General features: G+C 44.5%; 1 protein-coding gene across 4 annotated transcripts in view; it reads left to right on the top strand.

Annotated features, from left to right (window-relative positions):
* Positions 1-5662, top strand: part of Spire1 (spire type actin nucleation factor 1) — a 123401-nt gene that overhangs the window by 30503 nt on the left and 87236 nt on the right. The gene's annotated exons all lie outside the window — the stretch shown is intronic.

Raw genomic sequence — 5662 nt, 5'->3', positions numbered from 1 at the left:
ACCACCGTAGAGTCTGTCCATAGGATCAGAGGTCACAAACCATATGACATGCCTCTTACTGTGCTGTAAGAGCACACTTCTGCCTCTCAGGGAGCTTGCTAACCCTGCATGACCCAGGGACATGAGATAGATGAATACCCTAGGAGCTATGTGCCCACCTGTACTTCTCCTAAAGACAAAACTAAGGAACTGTTCTAGGTTAAAGGAGGCTAAACAGATGAGGACAAATGGAATCGATGATACTGGTTAGGAACAAAGTACAGAGGACACATTTAGGGGACAGTTGTTGACATTTTAATATGAATTATGCATTGCATTGTATAGGTGATAATTTTCCTGATTTGGATAACTACTGTGGTCATCTAAGATATGTCCTTAGTTTTAGAAAATAAAATTCTACAATATTTGGATAATAGGTAGGCATTATGTGTGCTACTTTACTCCCAGATCTGAGGTGTGTGTGTGTGGGGGGGGGGATAGAGAAGTGTGATACAGCAGATGAGACGGTCTTAATTAATTATTGATAAAGCTGGTAAAAAACAAGTAGAAATTCTTAAGGGCTACTTTTGAGATGTTTCTGAAACTTTAAAATTATATCACAATAAAGTTCCCCAAACTGACTTGAGTGACAAGAAAATTGTCCTGGAAGTTGGGAGTCTAATTGGGGATTGGCCTTAGTTAATGCTGGTCTGTCTGTCCCCAGCTCTAATCTCTCAGGAACTCCTCCTCTGCCACATGCCAGGGATCCTTAGAGATGCCGCCTTTCTCCCTGAGTCAATAAATATTGTTGCTATTTAAGTTGGTTTAAGATTTTGTAAATTGCTGGGTGGTGGCAGTGGTGGCACACGCCTTTAATCCCAGCACTCAGGAGGCAGAGGCAGGCGGATCTCTGAGTCTGATGCCGCCTGGTCTACAGAGTGAGTTCCAGGACAGCCAGAGTTGTAACACAGAGAAACCCTGTCTTGAAAAACTAACCAGCCAACCAACCAACCCAACAGAAAACCAACCTATAAGCAGTGCTTTATGTTACACATTCATTGAGACAAATACAGCTTGAAAGCAGGTGTGAGGGGAGAGCCTTTCCTTTTCTCCTGTGGTCATTAAATGTCATTAGACTTGTGTCTTGTCTGAGGGAAATCTTAGAGGTAAAATACTGTTTTAATAAAATCTAGGAGCATGGAGAGTATTCAGAAAAGAATCAGTTCTTCTGAGGTAATTTTAGATTTGCAATACCTTCTAAACATTGTGTAGGTCTAGTTTAGTTTAAAATACAGTTGTAGACCTGTTAGATGGCTCAGCAGGAGTATACCTGCAGCTAAGCCTGTGAGCTCGAGTTCTATCAAGCCCTGGAACCCACTTGGTAGGAATGACTCCAGAAAGTTGTCCTCTGACCTCCACAGGCATACCGTGACACATCTGCGCCCCCGCCCCCACATACATGCGCCAGTGTAGTTAAGTCATACCAGGCAAGTACAAGAAACTATGTAACTAAATGCCACAGTTATTACTTAGTGTCTACATTTATTTCAGAATTTTGAAATGTCAGTGGTTTGATATCCTTTCCTTTGGTGATTCAGTCTGGTCTATTGTATAAAAATGCAAAATATTCAGACTGTGTGCTGCCTTGGCGTGCAGACACCAGTCCAGGCCAGTTGTCTCCACACCCACCACCTCATCCAGCTTCCTGGAGTCCCTAGTAGATGTGATTGGGCAGGGCCTACACACCCAACTATGCGCTAGTGTGGGCATGGGAGCCACTGGGGTCCACTCTTCTCTCCTTCAGCTGTCACACTTAATCAGGACTGTCCTAGTTGGCTTTCTGTTGTAATAACACTAGCCAAAGCCAGCTTGGGGAGGAAAGGGTTTAGTTTGCTTTACAGTTCCAGTCCAGGGCAGGAGCTCCAATAAGAACATGGAATCAAGAACTGAAGCAGAGACCATACAGGAGTACGGCTTACTTCCCAGCTTGCTCTCAGGCTTGGTTCTGCTACCTGCACAGTCCATGCCCTACTGCCTAGGGATGATAACACCCACAGTGTACTGGGCCTACATCAGTTAGCAATCAAGAAAATGCCCCACAGACATGCCTACAGGCCAATCTGATAGAGGCAATTTCTCGGTTGCCTTCCCTCTTCTGGGTGTGTCAGATAGACAACCAGTATTAGTTGTCACAGACTTCGTGGTAAGTGGTGTCAAGAAATTAACTCAGCTATTTCAGGCCTTTGAGAAGCTCTGAAAAAGCCGTAGAAAACTTTTATCTACTTTGCTTCTTGAGCACTATTAGTATAAGAGAAATCAGGAGTTGAAGCTGTTGGTATATAATCTCAGCAATTGCCACTCTGCAGCATTTCTTTTCTTCCTTGCCAACCATGTCTTTGAAGCAATCAAATTTATTTTGGGGACCCTGAGATGAATTCTGCATTTAACAAATGCGCAAAACAGCCAGGCACAGACATTCAGAATTAGTCTTGCCTTACTTAGTGGTACCAGTGTAGCATAGGAAAGCTTTTCTGGCTTCTACCTGTCTACACAAGTCTTCAGTGCCTGCTCATGGGTTAAAGCAGCACCTGCCACCTGGTCACAGCACAGCCTTCCCCTCTGTATCATTACTTCTGGAGCCCAGAAAGGGGGGATGGCTGGTGGGAAATGAAACAGCGACTCTGAGTTTGAGTAAGGGTTGCTCAGGTTGTACGAAGAGGCAAAAGAAGCAGGTCTGGCCCACCTTCAAAGCTGGAATTGTGGAAGCAACAGGGCTGTGGAGATGGGAGCAGGGTTTGCTTGTCTTACAGTGAGGAGGAAGTAAGAGGGTCCGGGGTCCTGAATGCTCACGTCTGCACGGATCGTGTATTTTGAGACAGTCTCCTGTACCCCAGGCGAAACTCGAACTTGCATAGGAGAATCGTGAAGTTCCAATCCTCTGTCTCTACTTCCCAAGTGGTGGGGTTATAAGTGTGCACCACCCTTCTCAGCTCGTCCTCTGGGTCGAACCCAGAACCTCTTGCACACTGAGCAGACACTCTGCCTACCAGCTGAGCCACAGCGCCAGCCCTCAGTGACTTCCTATAATGTGAAGTCAGTTGTTAGAAAGTTAATGGCAAAGGCCTGTCTCCCTTTTTTTGTGAATTATTTGATTGTCATTTTAAACATTAAGATCAATCAAATAGGAACAAAATAGTACTTGTCCTTGGAATATATGGAATTTGGTCTAAGCTACAGATTCCCCCTAATGAAATTTCACTGTGAATTATCTGTCACAATTACTAATGTTGATTACTCAAAATACTTCCTCTCTAACTTTGTAGGGAAATATTTCTAAGCTTCTGTACAGTAAAATCTAAATACTCAGTGACTGTCTTTTCTGTCTGATTTGTGTATTACTGTATTTTTGAACATTGGAAGTAGAATGATGAAAGAGAAAAATGTATGTGACACAAAAAAGGCAAAATAAAACTGAAATTCTAGTGATGGTTTTGAGAGTTGAAGACTTAAGACTGAAGTGGAGAGGGGAAACACCTGTTTACTTGACACATGAAACAAGAGAAAGTACTAGTTGCCTTTCCTTGGCTTCTGTTTAAGTCCTCACCTCTTTTTCATTCAGTAAAAATAGGTGGGTACTCTAGGCCTTCCCGTTTTCTCGGCTCCTTGAATTTACTTGAAAACTGCACATGGAGTCAGACCCGGTTGCACACCTGTCCTTGACAGTCCAGAGCTCTGCAGAGTCGGGGTGGAGCTAGAGCAGTGATAAGGACTCTGGGTCTGGCCATTGTGTCCTTCCAACAATGGCTCCTTGTAAGGCAGGTTGAGTGCATCAATACTACATTGTAGTTCTGGTGTGTGTAATTGGTACAGTGTCTCTTCCAGCCCTCTCCCCAACTTTCTTCAGGTGGCAAATAGGTCAAGGTCTTGTGGATAAATGTGACTCTCTGAGGTACATGAGGAAGATAGCAAGGACGGGCTTCTCAAATGACAGTGGCCTCTGACCTCAGAAATCCACTCTGCTGTGACATCTCTCCTGACAGTTACCTCCCGAAGCCAGACAGACTATCTCTTCTCCCTCTGTCTCTCTCTTCCCCTCAGGTGTTTTTCAGGAGCTGTGCACCTTTGTTTTTGAGACAGGGTCTTTCTCTGGGACTTGAGGAATGATAATTTGGTTCTCTGGCCGGCCAGTGAGCCCTAAGGATCTGTCGTCTTGTCTTCTCCATGCTAGGATTACACGTGTGCAGCACCCTGCTCTCTTTTTAACGTCGTGTGTGCTGGGGATCAGTAAGCACTGTACTGGCTGAGCTTTCTCCCCAGCCCTCCAGGTCACACTTTGGATGTCCTGTGTATCTCTTCCTCTTGACTGAGCTGTTGACCGAGCTGGTTGAGGTCAAGGACTGTGCTTCATCTGTCTTCGCAACACATTTCAGTGTGTGGTGTGAAGCAGGGCTTTAATGAAGATTAGTTGCAGAGTTGCTTAAAAACCACAGACACGACTTTGACTGTTTGGGGAGAGGGAGGGTTGAGCAAAGGGCTCACAAAGCCTAGCCTTCCCTCCAACTCACTAGATGGCTGAAGCTGTTGTAAACTCCTAGTCTTCCTGCCTCCACCTCCAGAGTGCTTGGCTTACAGGCTTGTAGCCCTGGTGCACACTGGATGACTTCAGACGTCTGCTGTTCTCCTGTCTCAGTGGCAGGTGCGCTGTATTCCATTTTCTTTAATGCACTTAACCCATGCTAAGGATTCTAGTTCATTTTGGCTTGTTTTTATTAATATTTGTTTGTTTGTTTGTTTTTGAGATGTGGCCTCACTATATACAGCCCTGGTAGGCCTAAAACTTGATATGTAGAGCAGGCTGGCCTTGAACTCAGAGAGATCTGCCTGCCTCTGTCTCCTGAGTGCTGAGATTAAAGGCGTGTGTCAGGCTTTATTTATATTAATTTTTACAGTAAAAAATGGAATGATTAGAAAATAAGCCACCCCCCATCACCTCCTGTTCCCACTCCCTAGTAATAAAAGCCATTAGAATTTTATATTTTTCTTACCTTTTTTTTCTTGTGGGCATGTGTTTTTGTAAGAATTATATTACGTGTGAACAATATTGGTTTGTAACCAAATTTTTTTCACCTAACTCAGAGGCTCCTGATCTTTGCTTTGGTGGTAGAGATTGAGCATCCAAGCTCTTAGGCAGATGGATTAAATCCATTTTTCTTAGGATGAGTTCACGAGATGCAGCACTCTGTGTTAGTTACTGTGTGTATGTGTGTGTGCGCGCGCGCACGTGCGTATGCATGTGCTGTGATCAAATAGCATGAGCAAAGGCAACTTAAGAAGAATTTATTTTGGCTTATCCAGAAAGCCAGATGTCCATAATGTGGGGAAGGCATGGTGGGTGGCAGGAAGAGGAAGCTGAGAGATCACATCTCAAGCCCACTCAGGAAGTAGAGCTCGAACCTGGAGGTGGGTCAAGACAATAGACCCACAAAGCCTGTCCTCAGTGATATACTTCCTTCAGTGAGGCTCCACCTCCTACAGGTTGGACATCCTCCCTAAACAGTGCCATCACTGGGGACCAAGTGTTCAAATACGTGAGTTATGGGAACATTTGTTCATTTAAACCACTACACACTCTCCTAAACAGAGGAGCAACTGCGTTGTCTTTAAATACCAGTGATTCTGACCT

This window comes from Peromyscus eremicus, chromosome 19 (assembly GCF_949786415.1).
Source record: "Peromyscus eremicus chromosome 19, PerEre_H2_v1, whole genome shotgun sequence".
NCBI lineage: Eukaryota > Metazoa > Chordata > Mammalia > Rodentia > Cricetidae > Peromyscus > Peromyscus eremicus.
This window is presented reverse-complemented; position numbering and strand designations above follow the sequence as displayed.